Raw genomic sequence first — 19,348 nt, forward strand, 5'->3', positions numbered from 1 at the left:
CCCCTGATAACAGGCTTGGTTGCTGGGGAGGAGGAACTTAACTCAATGCTTCCAGTGGTATACAGTCAATAAGCCCCATTATGTCAGAGACAGGCAGCGTTATACGTTGGAATAGGCAAACTGTTCTAGTTCCCACTCCCGGTTGGCAAGAAAAGATAGAGCTGGTTGAATGACATTGATCTCCGTAAGGTCCCAGTTCTCTGCCCGCCCAGCTCGGATGGACCCGAAGCGAGCAATGTCGGTGTCTCCGAACCAGACACTAGTTTCAATAGTATCCCACAACAAACCAGGGCCATCGTAATCTTCCCCCTCAATACACTTGTACTCGATCAGCCATGGGTAGTGGTGGTAAGCATGCCACCGCAGGGCCCGATAGGAATCATCCAGCCCCACCTCAGTCCCAACTAGCGTCTCCAGTTCGCTTACCCATTCCTCTGAGGGCTGGTTTCCCAATAACAGCATCCGCAGCTCTAGTTGTTCTGCTTAGCGCTGGTTAGTGGTCAGGATTTCCTCGCACCAGAAGGGTCGAATTTCGTCGATGTCCTCCTTCCAGAGATCGGTACGAAGCACCACCCTCCACTCTGTCTCTCTTTCCTCTGGGATAGGATACTCCATACTGTGCATTACATCCTGTAGTCGCTGCTGGAGCCTGGTGTCAAAGTGAGATACTGCACGGCCTTCCATCTCTGAAGTAGTGCTGGTTTTCCCAAGCCTAGGAAGTCATCCCACCACTGCCACCAATGTAACGGATCACCTGGCACCCCGACTGGGTACCTCCATTGATGGACGCTCCTAGCGCTTCTTGAGGATTCCAAGCACTCTAGTCAACACCACAACCATCGCAGGCAGAACCTCTCTTCCTTCAGAGCAAAGCAGGAACAAGCACTTAAAAGAGCTTGGGAGTGATCATAGCAAGGGAATATGCAGAGCATAGCAATCCCTTGTAGCCGATTCCCCAATAAGAGACAGGACTCTAAATTGAGGGTGAAGTAGAACTGACAAATTTTATTTTACTTGGTCATTACATTAACATTGCTGTGAAAACTCAATAAAATTACAACCAGTCAAATCATAGCAGGCAACATACAGTGACTTATTATAACATAATTACATATTTATAAATGGGTGGGGAAGACCATAAATAACACAAAATGTCTCTCCTGCATGCATAATTAGCGATATGCAAATCCACCCGAATATGCAAATTACCAGTCTTGCTATTCAGGTAGTGCATATTACTGTTGCTACCAACAGAGGGCACTACACAAGCTCCATAGCCAAATCCACCTAGTTGGTAGCAATCCTCAGCAGTACAGGAGAGCAGGCAATACATCCCAGGGGCAATAGTCACATGGCAGGAGGCTGGCAATCGGTCTTCTCCAATGCCCAGTGGCGAGGCTGGTTCCGCCACACTGCATATCTTCTGTACTTACTGTACCTCCCTCTACTGTAATGTAACCTGTAAAGTGCTGAGTACACCTGTTAGCGCTATATAAATAAAATATACATTCACTGTATACCTACTGCACTTACTGTACCTCCCTCTACTGTAATGTAAAGTGCTAAGTACACCTGTTAGCGCTATATAAATAAAATATACATACACTGTATACCTACTGCACTTACTGTACCTCCCTCTACTGTAATGTAACCTGTAAAGTACTGAGTACACCTGTTAGTGCTATAGAAATATAATATACCTACACTGTATACCTACTGATCTTACTGTACCTCCCTCTACTGTAATGTAACCTGTAAAGTGCTGAGTACACCTGTTAGCGCTATATAAATAAAATATACATACACTGCCTACTGTACTTACTGTACCTCCCTCTACTGTAGTGTAACATGTAAAGTGCTGAGTACACCTGTTAGTGCTGTGTAAATAAAATATACACACTATATACATACTGTACCACCCTCTACTGTAAAGTACTGAGTAAACCTGTTAGCAATATATAACTATAGATCCTTCATTACCATGAAATTTGGAGTAAGTTGTGTCCTCTGATCCTTGTCATTTTGGGTATAATATTGGGGCACAGAGCTTAGCCTATGTGCTGGCTTTGATACGATACGGGAGCAATGCACATACTGTACCCACACGCCTCTCCATATTAAACCAATAACATGTCTTTATAAAATCCATTGAGGATGTTTTACAGCAATAAGTAAAGCAGTAATCACCTTGTGCTTAATACCTTTTTAATAAATATCTCCTCCTTTTGGGGACCCAGCATCCCCTATCCGGTTATAGCTTATACAGATGGTGAATGGTTTGTAAAGTGATTTTGGCCAGGCTCCAAAACTCTCTAACACCCATCCAACAACATGACAAAGTGGCCTGCACTAATGCGAAGCAGTCTGTCACTGAACTTCGTGTCCATATAAAAAGCCACTTCCTTTCTCAGCTTACAGACACTCTGCCTGACGTGTCCAGTGACAGCCGCCATAGGTCGGAATAGCGTTGGGATCTCTTAGAAGGCACAGTAAAGCCTCATCACAAGTGAACCTTTTATTGCTTTACACTGGCACTCTGTAAACACAGACTTTACTGTACCATTTAAAGGAGCCAGGATATTATCTGCCATTTATCAAATTAACTTTGTATTAAAAAGGCTCAGCATGCTCGAACATTCTGAGGAATTCTGATTGCAGTAGTGGGATTTGGTGAAGCAGGAGAAGCCTCCAGCAATGCCGCGTATTGTTCAGATACTTGGTGTAACTCAACATACTGTATGTGGGGGTCATGCTTTTTAGATTCTTGTGACATTTGTAGGAAGGGGTTTTGGAGATGCTACAGGAGCGTTGTGTTGGGTATTACTCCACACAAACAATTCTCTACCACTTCTTAGATCAAAACATTTTCCCAGTTTAATCACTAAATAAAAAATTGTTGGGAATTGAAAATTAATTTTAAAGGAACAATACAAATTGTTGGGAATTAATTTTAAAGGAACACTCCTCTGCCCAAATACATATAAATGAAAATCACTGTTTAGTAGATGTGCCCCAAATCAGTTTTTAAATTGGAGTTATATCTAAACACAGCTTGCAAAACCTGCATTTCTCTTGTCTGCAACCTTTGCAATCCCTCCCCTTCTATCCCCGCCCAGACTTTCTGTGGCTGTCCAATCACAGACTTCCCAATTAGACATGTGCAATTCGTTTCGGTCAGAATATGTATTCGGACGAATTTCGGGCAATTTGGACATTCGGGTACTTCCGAATGTCCGAATTGCTGAAGTGCCGAATTGCCGAGGTCCCAAAGTTCCGAAATTACCGAATTTCCGAAGTGTCGAAGTGCCGAAGTTCTGAAGGGCCGAAGTTCCAAAGTTGCCGAAGTGCCGAAGTTCTGAAGTGCCAAAGTTCCGAAGGACAGCCTGTGGCTGCTCACTGTTTAAAAAAAAAAATTTTAGGTCTTTCAGCCTTTTGGTAGATAACTCTCTAATACCGTGGGAATTAGGGAGTTATCTACTAAGCGGCTGCAATAGAAGTGCCGAAGTTGCCGAATTTCCGAAGTGTCGAACTGCCGAAGTTCCGAAGTGCTGAAGTGCCGAAGTTCTGAAGTGTTGAAGTGCCGAATTGCCGAAGTTCCGAATTGCGAAATTTCCGAATTTCGGAATGCCGAACCGAACCGAAAATCTTCCCCATGCACATGCCTATTCCCAATGCAGTTCAATGAGAAGTCTTTGCAAGCAGGGGCTCTGGGTAATTGCTGCCTCTTGAATTTAGTTCCACTGAGTTAACCAAACCAGGAAGTAACAGGACCCGGGGTCTGCCAGCCACGGGGTGTAACCAGATTAATTTATAAAAGGGTAAATTTGGGGGTCAAACACATGATCCCCCCCCAGATGCTAAATACTCTAGGTATTCCCCTGACTACATTCACCTTAAATTTGAAGTTCAGTTAAAATGTTTGACATTTCTCCTTTATTGACTAACCCGGTTTGATTAAATCTCCCAACGAACACAAGTTCAAGGAACGTGAGTGAAACGGGTTATTAAGTGGTATGTCAGTGACTGTTAATTCTTGCCCCAAAATGGGTTCTGTAGGCATCATAGGGCACCACTTATCCATTTCTAATGACTGAGCAAACTGGATTTAAAAAACATACTTTTTTTTTATTTTTATTTTTGTAAACTGGGAATTGTAAGGAATTGACAAGAGAACGGCAAAGTTTAGGTTAAAACTGTTAAATTTGAGTTTTTTTCCTAAGTTGTCTACACTGACAAAAGATTTCCAATCTCTCATCCATTCTCCACACACGAAGCCCCCAAATTAATAAACTCTACAAATAATTCTATACGTTAGAAAGCCTTTCCAAATGGTTTCTCAATAGAAGTGATCATTGAAGTCTTTGGAATGTTTTGTAGATAAATCATTTAGAAGGTTTTTCCAACAGTATTGGATCGTTCGTAAAGCTTATTAAATTGAGGTGTAAATACATGAATAAAACATTGAGTCAAATAACAAATTTGAAAGTATCTAGTCATTCAAACTTGTCTTTCTTTAAAATATTTTTTTTTTTAAAACAAGTATGGTCTAATACTAATATATGGCCTTAATGTAATATTTTTGAAAATGATCTTAAAATGATTTCATATTTTTTGGTAAAATGTTAAATTATTATTTTCACAATATTAAAATTTGGAGAAAAAAATATATCATATGTAAAAAAAAAAATCAATATATGAAAAAATATTTAAATATTTTTCAATATTTGAAATGATTTAAATAGTTTATCTAAAAATATTAAAATCATGGCTTTTATTTGGAAATATATATCGTTTTACAACTTATTCCGTATCATATGTGAAAATGCATAGAAAAGGACAAGCGCGATTCGCAGCATTCTTCATCGGAGACGGCTTTGTCTGAGATTGCAGCACTGAACTTTCCTACGCACAAAATTGACAAGCAAATTAAGGAAAGTACATGGTAAAACAGATAGGTATTCTCAGACAGGTTGTGCCTTGTTAAATAAATCCTAACAAAATTTTAGCCTTACATTATTACATTCATATAGATACAAAAAAATACAACTTTTACGTAATATTTTCTAAACATTGCTCTTGGCCAAATACCAGGAGAGATGGCCCCACGCAGTTCACGGCCCAGATTAGTATTCTACATAAATGAAAGCAGGATGCTTTGTTGCTGCAGAACTATTGAATGGAAGACATAAAATGGAATGACTGGGATTGGGGTCAGGTTTCTACACATTATATGATACGTTAGAAGGATTTTCAGAGCAGTTGTTTCACATTTATACAACAGCCCAAGAGCCACAGCGACTATCAAGAAACCTGAGGCACCAGGAATGTGTTTTAAAACGAGGGCAGCTGCCTTGACTGTGAACCGCGGGGTTCCCAGGGCATCCTTCAAGTGCATACGGCTAATTACCAAGGAATTCTGGGAAGTTGGAGCCTGCTGGTATTTATAAGGGCAAATCTGTTCGTGCTAATTGAATATGGTAAAACAAATTACCAAAATAATTAAACAAATAAATGAACCAATCCAAAGAATAAAACACAAAACAATAATAAAATCTAATAATTGTATCAGAACTAAAATACAGATATTGATATTCAGGAACTGGAAAATGAACTAAAAAAACCCTCCAAATTTCTAATGAAAGAGGAACTGTCAGTGCTCGTGACTTCTAATATTTTTATATTATTATTAATATTATGATTACTTATCCCAATATTTAACAAATGTTATAAATAAAAAAAAAAATGTAGAAATCTCCCCATCCTGTAACTGGGCGCCCGCGCCTCCATCTTAATTCCCTGTCAGTCATTGTTACGAGCTCTGTCCTTTACACAGGACAACAAAGAGAGAGCAGACAGAGAAGGAGAGAAATGAAACAATGTTTCTATTCCTCCTCTTCATTTGAAATCTGTGCCCTGGCTGTGCCTTGTCCGAACCGGACTGTGATGTTATTTGCTAAATATTTCATATATAAGCTGTAGGTGATTTTTAATCTTTATTCCATTGTGTATTTTACAGAGAAGTCATAGTTCCATATAAACATTATACTTCTCTGTAATTCTACATAACTATCCTACAAACGTACTTTCTGGTTTTATTATAGATTGTATTTATTTATTACAGGTATTTATAAAGATTCCGTAGCGCTGTACAATTAGTGGAGAACATGCAAGATACACAGACAAATACAAGAGGTAGCGAGAGCCCTGCCCGTAAGCTGATATCTTGCTATCGAAGCTCTTTTATACAAAGCGCTTAGCTAGATGGCCCGTGAGCTTACAATCTAAAGGATACCGTGGGGATTTGAGACAAAAGGCAGCACGGGAAGTTTGGAAGTGATGGCGTAAAATAGTTAACAGAGAGAAGCAGCTATTGGTAAAATATAAAGGGAATGGAAAGGTAATTAAATAGATAAATGTTCTAAAATTACTTTGAAAGAAATTCTGGATTTTACAAATTACCGCTATATTTATTAGTGTTGTACACATTTTATAATAAAAATGATTTCTAATTCATCGCTTTGTTTCAAAATAGGATTAGCGAGGAGGATATATTCACTAATCTGGGAATAGTTATGAAGACTGTAAGCTTGCTTGAGAACCTATTGTTCCTGTGTCACTGTGTAATTGTCTTATTTATTGCAAATCCCCCCCCCCCCCTTTCATAATATTGTAAAGCGTTGCGGAATTAGTAGACGCTATATAAATACCAATAATAATAATAATAATAGACAAAAAAAAAAATATCCAGGATAATAAGAGTTTTTTTGATATATTTCCTGTTTAAAATAGATTGTTCCATCCTCTGTGCTTTTTAGATTGTAAGCTGTTTGGGCTGGGCCCTCTTTACCTACTGTTTACCTCTTTACCTACTGTACCCGTGTGTCATACGTGTTTTGTTTGAATTGTTTGTCTTGTTTTACTGATTGTACAGCGCCGTGGGATATTATGTTGGTAATAAATAAATAATTCTAATTCTAATTGTTAGAGACTTGATCACACGTGGAATCGTCCTGTGGCTGCAGTGCCCGCAGTATCGGTAAAGCAATCGTCTCTTTGATTTTCCTGATTGTGTTTTGTCAGTGTGCTGGGCTGCACAGCAATGCAAGTGGTGGGTTTGCATTCAGAATAGCTGCTATGTCAGTAATGTTGGTATGACAGCATAAGATGTCAGGAATGAGCAGACAGTATCACTAAGTCCGTACAGACCCTGGCCAGTAACGTGAGGTGTGAACTTACACAACAATCCCTGCGAGCGTCTGTGTTCTGAGTCTGTATGCAGAGATCGTGTACAGTCTACCTTAACAGAAACCATTATTTTATAATCATCAAATCACCTTCACATTCCACACTGTCCGTCTGTAAACTTACCATCGCATTATAGAATGTTACATTTATCATGGACTTATAACAGAGTTATGGAACTAAGCAAAACGGATACTTTTGTAGTAAAATAACAATGCTACAACACAGCATATTAACCAAATCACCTCTGATTGGTGCTTTATACTGCAAGGGATCTATTCGTAACATTCTAGGCCTCTGATTGGTGCTTTATACTATAAGGGATCTTATTAGTAACATTCTAAGCCTCTGATTGGTGCTTTATACTGTAAGGGATCTTATTAGTAACATTCTAAGCCTCTGATTGGTGCTTTATACTGTAAGGGATCTTATTAGTAAAATTCTAGGCCTCTGATTGGTGCTTTATACTGCAAGGGATCTATTGGTAACATTCTAGGCCTCCGATTGGTGCTTTATACTGTAAGGGATCTTATTAGTAACATTCTAAGCCTCTGATTGGTGCTTTATACTGTAAGGGATCTTATTAGTAAAATTCTAGGCCTCTGATTGGTGCTTTATACTGCAAGGGATCTATTGGTAACATTCTAGGCCTCCGATTGGTGCTTTATACTGTAAGGGATCTTATTAGTAACATTCCAGGCCTGTGATTGGTGCTTTATACTGTAAGGGATCTTATTAGTAACATTCTAGGCCTCCGATTGGTGCTTTATACTGTAAGGGATCTTATTAGTAAAATTCTAGGCCTCTGATTGGTGCTTTATATTGCAAGGGATCTATTAGTAACATTCTAGGCCTCTGATTGGTGCTTTATACTGTAAGGGATCTTATTAGTAACATTCTAGGCCTCTGATTGGTGCTTTATACTGTAAGGGATCTTATTAGTAACACTCTAGGCCTCTGATTGGTGCTTTATACTGTAAGGGATCTTATTAGTAACATTCTAGGCCTCTGATTGGTGCTTTATACTGTAAGGGATCTTATTAGTAACACTCTAGGCCTCTGATTGGTGCTTTATACTGTAAGGGATCTTATTAGTAACACTCTAGGCCTCTGATTGGTGCTTTATACTGTAAGGGATCTTATTAGTAACATTCTAGGCCTCTGATTGGTGCTTTATACTGTAAGGGATCTTATTAGTAACACTCTAGGCCTCTGATTGGTGCTTTATACTGTAAGGGATCTTATTAGTAAAATTCTAGGCCTCTGATTGGTGCTTTATACTGCAAGGGATCTATTGGTAACATTCTAGGCCTCCGATTGGTGCTTTATACTGTAAGGGATCTTATTAGTAACATCCCAGGCCTCTGATTGGTGCTTTATACTGTAAGGGATCTTATTAGTAACATTCTAGGCCTCTGATTGGTGCTTTATACTGTAAGGGATCTTATTAGTAACATTCTAGGCCTCTGATTGGCCTCAGTTTGTAAAGACGTGATCAGCAGTCCCATTCTGTGAGTTATGTAGTTAGCCCCTTGTCAGTCGTTGCCCCCAAACATTCACAATACACGGATCTACTGTTAATTTGGGCAGCTCCAGCAGGAAGGAAATGTGACAAAGTGCCTTAAAGCGCCACTGTCACACTGAACTTACCTTTTCCCAATCACTTCCTCTTCTCTTCCTCTCTCAGGATCTGTTCTTCTTTTCTTCCTATCTGATCTAGTTTTTTTTTTTTAAACATAAGACAAAGTAGAGACTATATTTTTTCTTGTCACGCGGAGGAACCCAAATTAGCTCCATTTCCTGTGTCAGAGAAAGATTTCCCACCATACTCCCTCCTCTGTGTTCTCGCGTTGCCTAAATTCGTCATTCTTGAACGTCATGTCATTTAGATTAGGGTGCTGGCGAATTGAACGAATTTCATCCAAACTGAATGTTGAGAATGTGTCCATCATTATTTTCAGGTCGGAATTTCATTTAAAATAATCTTGCAGCCGTTTAGTAGATAGCCCCCTACATTGGTATTAGGGAGCTATCAGCCAACTTTACTAATACTAAGTAAAAAATACTTATTATTAGTAAATAAGGGAGGGTAAAATCTCCCTCTAGCTTCATACTGTATACTAAGCAGTGAGCAGCTGTTCACTGTTGAAAAAAATGTCCCCTCTAATAAAGGGGAACCTGAGAAAGGTGTCCCATACCCCCACAGTGAGGCACCTATTGTAATAATAATTATAATAATTAGCATGGGGGACAAAGTGTCCCTTCCAGCCTCCACCCATGCCCTGCGAGTAGGGGCTATCAAACTAAACGGGGGACCTAGTGCTCATCAATGGGTGGGAGCCCTCAGTAATAATGGAGGGGAACCTAATGCTCCCCTCAAGCCCCCACCCATTAGTAATAAAGCAGGGGAAACCTATTGTCCCCTGCCTATTTTAATAGTAAAATAACTAACCCCTCCAAGTGACTAGGAGTTCCCAAAGCCTTAGTCCCTCCCCCCCTTTGGATTTGAAGGGGTGGATATTTTTTTTTTACCGCACTGAGCAGTGATTTATTCTCCCTTATGAGACCCCCCAAATAGTGAGGGAAGCATAGGGGAATTTAGGAAGAGGTTGAGAGCACATCTCCCTGCCGCTTCTATTTTTATATATTAAATGAAGGGAGATGCGCGCTACTAGCTCCCTCCTTGTAAAAAACTAAACAAACGAACGAAGATTGAATTTAATTAGGTCTTTGTTCATTTCTTGTAGTTTCTATTTGTACATTTGTCTTTCTGACAAATTACCAAACAGACGAAATATGGTCTGAAAGTTGGACAATCGTGAATGCCCAAGTGTACAACTGGGCATGCGCGCAAATTGCATAACGTGTGCTTGTGTGGGCAGATGAAGCCCTTGTGGTTCCCGTCATTCAGGAAACACTAAGATGGCGGCCCCTAGGGCATAGATCTGAACAAGAAATAAAGAGGTAAAAAAAAACGAGTAATGGAGGACCTAGAGTCATTTGGGGATGACAAGGGACACAATAAAATGTATATGAGTCGGAAGGAGGGGCTAAAAAACCCAGAGCCATTTAATATAAAGGTGCCATGTGAAAAAGCCACCTTGAAAGTCCTTGAGACCATTCTGATTGTCTGTGGGCTCTGCAGAGAGGTATGCTGGTTTTAACCGCTTATCTGCTGAAATAGCCAAACTCACAGAACTCACAGAAGTCTAAGCATGCACATGGCCATACAGTTTATTGCTAAATTAATCCAAAGGTGACTTCTGTGAGGCATCTCACAGCCTTGTTCCTAATCTAAACATAGAGCAGGGTCTCTGTCTTTTCTCCGCTACCCAGGGAATAATTACTCTCAGTACAGAATGATCTGTCCCACAGCTGCTGGGGCCCAAAGGTCGGTGACAGATAAATGGCCCAAATCAAGAGGGGAGTAAGGAAAGAGAAGGGATGAAGGTGACTGAGAGGAAAATTATGATAGAAGAAAATGAACGAGCAGATAAGAGAAAGAAGGAAAAAGAAAAAAAAATGAAAACTGCACAAAGAAAGCACTTTCACCATCATCCTCCCCAGGAGATAATATTGCCTGCACGAGCTCCTTGACAATCATATTCTGCAAGTTAAACCATAAGGAACATTCCAAAACTGGTCATCAGGTTTGTTATTGTAGCAATTATATCATCAAGTTCAAACTGTCCGGTAATATCTGTCAGGCCGGATCATCATCTTACGGACCTTGCTTTAATAAGCAGGTGGACATTTTAAGTCTCCTAGTCCGCAGCCTACAAGGCAACTATTGGCCCGATCTAGTAACCTACCCAGCCTAAGGAGTGCGCCATTGCACACTATATACAGCGACATGGTGCTTGCTGATGGAGACTCTAAATTCCTCATCCCCGCTTGTCTTCACCGGAGATGGGGCCGTGGGCAGAGTTATGCAGACACTTGGCGGTGCAGGGGAGAAGATGTGCCATCTTTGTTTGGACTTGAACCTGAGACTTGTTTTCTCACAGTCGGTGTGCTTATACAGCTGAACCCTTTTATTGGTTCCATTGCTTCTCTGGGATTCCCTCGTATACTAGTCCCCAGCAGCTGCTGCTTGTTCCCAATCAGCACGTTACATGCCAAAAGAAAGAGGCTTCCGTGCACACGCAAGATAAATCAAAACGATTGGTTTATTTATAGTAATAATGACAGGATCCTGAAAAAAGATGCTTATTACATCACCAGCATAAACAATTAGCTGTTGTAGCCTGGCATTTGCTTAATATAGCAGCTACGCAACCATATGTCTCTCCACTCACAGATACCCACTAATAATATAACATTTCAAAACGTTGATTATTAATGAGAAAAAAAATGCATCTTTTTTGGGCTGTTTTCCTATAACATATCCATGCACGCATACATTAAAAGGGCAGATAATTTGAGAAAGAATACGGTTGAAATAAACGTTTCAGATTTTTTATGCTTAAGTTTGGTAAAGCCCTAATCGCGGCTCGGAGGTAGATCGGACTTTACAACGTCCTTGGTCCTCATGAGCTAACAGATTCCCATAGTCTAATACATAATACAGAAAGGCCAAAGCTGGGAGAAACTCAGGGTAATATTGTTTAACACCTACTTTACTCGCAAAAACAATACTGGCAGCTATCTTGTTAAAATAAATACATGGCTGCCAACGGTATCAAATTTTCTAGGACAGTCCCATGTTTTGGGCTCGTTTTTTAAACAAAGTGTACTTTGTTGCACATTCCAGGGGTGGAATTACAGCCATCGTAGCCACCCCAGGGCAAACAGGTGGAAATAACATGTGTTTTGTTTATTTATTTCTGAGTGTGCCTGTATGTGTATATGTGTGTGTCACTGTATGTATGTGTGTGTGCATCTCTTTTAGTGTATCTGTGTGTGTCTGTGTACATCTATGTGCGTCCTTTCAAAATGTCCCTGGAAATGTCTTTCAAATGCACGAAATTATGCAATTACACGGTATATGCTACACATAACGGGGTGTGCAACGTCTCCCTGAATGTCTGGATGAGATAGTATTTCACAACTTACGGACTGGCTGCTGGGTGTGAAAAAAACAAATAGGATTTTATCTGGCTTATTTAAGGTCCTAAGTGCTGCATTCGGGATCAGCCATATGTGACATGATATTTGACTGCACCCTGTGTGATCCCTAAGATACTATATCTCACAAAAAATGTACACACAACAAATTGCAACAGTACAAAAAATCCAGTAATCAGGAAACGTTCTATCTAGCTTCATCCAGTTTTGTCAATACTAACTAACTAACCACCACATCGACCAGAAACACCTATAAGACCAATGTGTGACATCCATCATCTGATTGTCCACCATGTTTGCGTTTACCACCCAGAATGCAAACACTGTTCTACCACAACGCACATTTCACCAGATGCAATGGAAACGGGCTATGAGGCCACAGTTTACTGTGCTCTCCCTGGCCAGTCTCTCTGATATGTCAGACGTTGCGTTAATAGAGCGGTGTTCCCTCACATATGCAAGAATTCTCCACTTGTAAGGCGTCTTCAGAAAACACAGCGACCATATAAGGATGTATTGCGCTCACTGGGCTTCAGTGGTGGGTCTCATGTGCTGTCCTCCTGTCCTGTCCTGCATTTCATGGCCAATGTTTCAGACATCTGCTTAACTGGGCGACCTGCTGGGGAATATCATTTAGCAATAAAACTTTAAAAACAGTTTAACACTGAATTTAAGGATGCCACAAGGGGACTCCATGGTATATTCCCAGTCTCAGGATGTACGTAGAAGGCGCTTGTGTCCTTAAATCAATATATGCAAATGTATAGAGAAAGAGGGAAACACATAGCGTAGTATGTCAAAGTATTATAAATACAGATAACCTACTTACATTTAGTAGAGCAGAAACATGTCGCTCACGTGGAATAGTCCAATGGACAGACCAGATTTTAGGATACCAGGAATCCGATAGATAGCAGTTTAAAACTTATTGGAACATTAGGAGATCATCATGGACACTCAGACCGGTCTGCGATGCACTGTGTTACATTACTGCATAACGTTTTTAAGGAAATTGAGCTACAGTACCTCTTCTGTGTGATTGGACCAGATGGTCTAGCCTTCGCTTTCCATGTGCATGAATGAGACTTGGGCTCCCTTGATGTGACACCGCTTGTTCTTCCTTGCACTACTTTTGCAGGTAGTTACTAACCATTGCATACCAGGAACACCCCCACAAGACTTGCTGTTTTGGAGATGCTCTGGGCCTGAAGCCCATGGAATAAGCAAAGCTAGGTGGAATGGGCCTTGACAGAGCTAGGAGGCAGGCCTATGGAGGAGTGTTACTTGATTGGTCAATTGTAATAAGGGGAGTGGCTTAGCCATATACATATTCGCCATTTTAAAATTGGGTTCCATTTTAATTCGAAATCTTTACCTGTTGTTAGCTGTTGCTGGCTTCTGGTTGGGATTTCTTCTTTTTTGTCTTTCAGATGGATTCCGTGGCTGAGAGTGATATGGCAGCGATCCTCGAGGGCGTGAAGGCGGCGATCCGGCAGCATGGCACAGCTTGGATGGAGCAGCAGCTGGGGGCAGCACTGAGCATGGCGGGTCCGTCGGCGGCGCCGGCGCGGAGGACTTCGCGCCGGACCAGGCCTCCACAGCGATTGAGCCCTGAGGCCGGTGCTGGCGCGGTTAGGAGTCGCAGCCCGTCAGCAGGCGGGACAAGGACCGGCAATAGGAGATGTGGCGGCCGGGCTAGGATCCGCGGAGGTAGCGGCCCGGAGGCGACCGCGCAGCAAGGTCGGCAAGCAGCATCTGAGGTGTGCGGTCAGGACAAGATGGCGCCTAGGACCTCGGAGGCAGCGGGCTCGTTATCGGCAGCGGGTCCCGTTGGGAGCAGGGAGCAGCCTGCAGGACAGAGTAGACGCGGTGAGTCGCCCCCTGGGTCAGTTAGGGCAAAAAGGGGGAAGAAGCAGGGGTTGTCAAATGAGGCCCTCTTAACCCGTTCAGGTTCAGCGAATGATGGGGCAGCCAGTAAGGGCTTGGACAGCGGGGGACAGTCAGCACCTGGCACACATTCCAGGGCGGGTGGGGCGGCACCCAGAGCACGCAGCGGGTTGCAGCAAGCGAGGGCTAGGCCGCAAGCGCCCCTTCCATCCGCGCAGCGGCCGCAGGTGACAGGCGATAGGACTGCTCATAGGGCACTAGTGACGGGTGGCGGGGTCGCAGCAGGCAGTGGCATGGCCCCCTCCAGAACTGGCACTGATATGGGGCGCTGTAGGCCGGCAGATCAGCGGGCGGGCAGGGAAGGCCGCGCTCAGGATAGGTTGGACAGCCCCGTTAGTTGGCGCAGGGACCGGGGGGGTGATAGGGGATCCCGTCATCGCTCCAGGAGTAACCGGCGGAGCAGACAGCGCAGCAGCAGCGGGGAGTCGTCGGTTGGGCGGTACCGCGGCTCTCCCGTTCGGGGTCCAGTCTCGCGGGGGAGTACATCTAGGTCGGCAAGCAGGGGCTCTCCTGACAGGCGAGACAGAAGTTCGTCCGGGGACAGGTGTGGCAGAAAGGGCCGGCAGGCCAGGAGTAGCAGTACGCATAGGAGCGCGAGGGTTGAGGTTAGGGAGGATTTGGATTCTGAAGACGGCCTCCCCAGTTGTGCTTCTTTCGTCCACAGGTCACGGGATGTCGGGTCAGCGGGCCGTAGGAGGCCTAAGGACGGCGGAGAATTCGCAGCAGCATCGCCAGGCCCATCGCATGGCGGAGTTCGGGATGCAGCCCCAGGATCAGCAACACCTCGGGGTTTGGTCGGTGAGTTGCACAGTACACCACACTCTGGAGATTTATTGGAGGGCTTAAAATCGTTCCTTACATCTTGGAGTTCGGGGCGGGATACAGGGGCTTCTTTTAGCAGGGCTTGGTTGCCTGGATCGTCGGGTTTGGGGTCGGGGGTGCTTCCGGTCCCCGAGCGGGCGGGGAGCGGGGCAGGTGAGTTGGCAGCAGCGGTAGGGGGGTCAGTAGCCTCAGAAGTGGCGGTGGAAAGGGACACGCTAGTGGTGGAGATTCCGGACGCAGCACGGCAGAATGTACACGTGTCGTTTGCGGGTCCGCTAGGGTGTCACCTTAAGATGGAAGTTAAAGAAAGGTTGTGGAAGGGTGAATTTGTGGAGATCTTCTCCCTTCTCCCTTTAGATGAGTACCTGGATTTGAAGGAGGAGGATAAAAAGGACGCTAAGAAGGAGGAGGAGGAAAAGCGGCGTCGGTATAGGAAAATCCCGAAAACTTTCGGGAATTGGTTGCGAGTATTTTGCATACTAGCGAGTGTGCTGGGGGAAAAGGCCCCTGATAAATGTTCCCAGTTGTTTTGCTACTTAGACAGGGTGTGGGAATCTTACCGCACGTATGGGGGGCTGGCCTGGTGGCGGTACGATGAACAATTTCGCCAGAGGCTATCAGCGAATCCAGGGATGAGATGGGACCAGATGGACCTACCATTATGGATGAAGCTGATGATGTCCCAAAAGGCGGCCCCCTTTCAAGGGGGGGCTGGCGCCGGTGCCTCTTCCACCGCGTCGGCTGCGCAAAAGAAGGGTTTTTGCTGGCTCTATAACGAGGGCCAATGTAAGTGGGGTGCCTCATGCCGCTTTAAGCATGAATGCTCCGGTTGTGGAGGGGGGCACAGTTACAACAAGTGTTTCAAGCGGGGTAAGTCTGCAGCACCTAGCTCGGCCGGAGGGGCTTCGGCACCATCCGCTGCCGCTGGGTCGGTCTCCAGTGAAGGTAGACGCGATGCTCCCGTGGCTAAACAGCTACGGTAAACGAGATGATGCCAGCTTGTTGTTTGAGGGATTTACGAAGGGTTTTATCATTCCCTTCCGGGAGCGGGTGGTGGCACCTCGTTTCCGTAATCTGCGCTCCGTTGGCGAACATCATGATGTAGTGTGTGAGAAATTGCTTCATGAGGTTCGCCTGGGCCGGATGGCGGGGCCGTATAAAGTGCCTCCGCTGCCTGATCTCAGGGTTTCCCCTCTAGGCTTAGTGCCAAAGAAGGAGGCGGGAAAATTTCGCCTCATCCACCACTTGTCATACCCGAAAGGGTCATCGGTCAATGATGACATTGACGGGGCGCTCTGTTCTGTTTCCTACGCATCATTCGACCAGGCGGTCGAGCTGGTAAGGGAGGCAGGACGCGGAGCGTTGTTGGCTAAGGCGGACATAGAAGCGGCTTTTCGCCTTTTGCCCATTCACCCAATGTGTCACCACTTATTGGGTTGTTTTATTGATGACAGCTATTTTGTGGATCTGTGTCTACCCATGGGTTGCTCCATTTCATGTGCGTACTTTGAGAAATTTAGTACGTTCGTGGAATGGGTAGTGAGGAAGGAGGCGGGCACCAAGTTTGTGGTCCATTATTTGGATGACTTCTTGTGTGTGGGGCCGGCCGGCTCCGACGCTTGCCGTTTCCGGTTGCGGTGTCTTGAATGGGTTAGCCAGGTTTTTGGGATACCTCTGGCTCGCGACAAGACTGTGGGGCCTGTTACTTGCCTTAGTTTCCTAGGACTTGAGATTGACACGGTCGCCGGGGAATGTAGGTTGCCAGCGGATAAGTTGGAGTCCCTGCGCGACGCTATTTCAGAGTTACGGGGGGCAAGGAAGGCGACCCTGCGGGATATTCAATCGCTGTTGGGACGGTTGAATTTCGCTTGTCGCATTATTCCGGTGGGTAGGGTGTTTAACCGGTTCCTAGCCAAAGCCACGGCGGGAGTGCGGTCACCCCATCATTTTATTAGAGTCACCGCTCCGATCAAGGAGGACTTGGGGGTTTGGGAGACCTTCCTGAAGGATTTTAATGGGAAGGTCTTTTTCAGGGAAAAGAGTATTGAATAGCCCGAGTTGGAATTCTTTACCGATGCATCTGGGAGTGTAGGTTTCGGGGCCTACTTCGCGGGTCAGTGGTGTGCGGAAAGATGGCCTGTAAAATGGGCAGTCAGCCCGCTGATTCGGAATTTGGCTTTCCTCGAGCTGTTCCCATTGGTGGTGGCACTCTCGTTGTGGGGCCAGGTTTTACGCAATAGGAGAGTGGTTTTCTTTACTGACAACATGGCTGTTGTGGAGGCGGTGAACAATCTGTCAGCGTCCTCGGTCCCAGTGGTCCGCTTGCTTCGTCGGTTTGTTTTGTACTGCATGCAGTTAAACATTGTTTTTCGTGCACGTCATGTCCCAGGTTTCTTAAACGTAATTGCGGATGCTCTTTCTCGCTTTCAGTGGGAAAAGTTTCGGGCGGAGGCCCCGACCGCGCAGGAGGAGGGTCTGCCATGTCCGGATCAGATGTGGCGGCTCGGGACATCTTGCTTGGAAGACTGATCAGGGATTCGTTGGCTCCGGGCACGTGGGCAGCGTATAGTAAAGTATGGGAAAGGTGGGACGAAGCAGTAGGCTGTACAGGGGACATGGTATCGGCAAAGGTACGTTTAGAGACTTTATTATGGTTACTTTGCCGGCTGTTCGCAGGGGGTGCTTCCCCGGCAGTGGTTGGTCGAAACTTGGCAGCCCTAGCGTTTCTCTTCAAGCTCCGCGGGTGGGAGGATTTGACGAAGTCGTTTATTGTGCGGCAGGCAGTTAAAGGTTATCGCAAGGGGAGGTCTGTCCCTGACAGTAGAAGGCCGGTGTCTTTCACGGTGCTTCTGCAGCTTCTGGGGGTCTTGCCAAGTTTGTGTTTTTCGCTGTTTGAGGTCTTGCTATTTAAGGTGGCTTTTGTATGGGCCTTTTTCGGGGCATTTCGGGTGAGCGAGATTGTGAGTGGGAGTAAGCTTAGGCAAGGGGGTCTTCAGTTCGAGGACGTGGACTTGAGGGTAGCAGAAGTAGCTATTCGGCTACGGCGCTCGAAGACTGATGTCTTTGGGAGAGGTCGGACGATTAAGCTGTCTGCTACCTCAAGTGGAGGCTTGCCCGGTGGGCTGTGCTCAGCGATATGTGGAAGTCCGCCCTGAAGGGAGGGGTTCCTTTTTTCGCCATGCTGACGGCTCGGCGTTGTCAAGGTTCCAATTCACCAGGGTGTTTAAGTTGGGTTTGGAGCGCTTGGGCATGGATCCCTCGCAATTTGGCACCCACTCGTTCAGGATCGGGGCTGCCACTGAGGTGGCGAGATTAGGCTTGGGGGACGAGCTGGTTAAGAAAATTGGGAGATGGGAATCGCTTAGATTCCGTTCATATGTACGACCTGACCTGTTATTATAAATCATGTTGATGTTTTGGCGGTACAATTCAGGTTGGCCGTGGTTATAAGTTATTTCCTTTCTTTTCAGGTGGAGTCGCATGGATAGTAGGCCATTCATATGTCTACTGGGCTGAACGGAGGGCTGCAGTTCGGAGACAAGGCACGCAGCTCGGCTTTCCGTTGGAGGTGTTACGTGTGTTGTGGTTTGGCTTTCGGGGTTATGGTTGGAGAGATACGTGTTTGGATTTATTTCGGAGGATAGGGCAGGGGGAAGTCCCCGATTTAATATTGTTCCACACGGGGGGGAATGATTTTGGGTTGGTCCCGCAAAGGGAATTAGTTCGTGGAATTAAAAGGGACTTGGATAAGTTGAGGTCTTTGATCCCCGGGGTGGTTATTGTTTGGTCGGAAACGGTGCCGCGTTTCCATTGGCGTCATGCGAGGGATTTCGCAGCGATGGCAAGATATAGACGTAAGTTCAATAAGTTGTTGGCGATTTTTATTAAGAGATCTGGGGGGGTAGTTGTGCGGCACAGGGAGCTGGAGGATATGTTACCGGGATACTTCCGGCGTGATGGGGTGCATTTGTCTGATGTGGGTTTGGATTTCCTTAATTTGGGCTTTCAGGATGGTTTGCGACAGGCTTTGTTTGTTCGGGGTGGGGGCGCCCAGGAGGCTTGAGGGGTCAAGCTCTGTGCTGTGGCGGGGGATGGTTTAGTTTAATTGGGGGTAGGTCGGTTTTTGGTAAGTGGGATAGGTCAAGAGGAATACTTACCTTTAGATTTGGTGGTAGGTTCGAGCTCGGCGGTAGCTACGAACCTGGGGGTGTAGGGGTGTCTCGGTATGCCCCTACACTGGAAATGGATGCCCTTGGTGGCTGGGTCAATG

The sequence above is a fragment of the Pelobates fuscus genome, chromosome 4 (assembly GCF_036172605.1).
Source record: "Pelobates fuscus isolate aPelFus1 chromosome 4, aPelFus1.pri, whole genome shotgun sequence".
Classification (NCBI taxonomy): domain Eukaryota; kingdom Metazoa; phylum Chordata; class Amphibia; order Anura; family Pelobatidae; genus Pelobates; species Pelobates fuscus.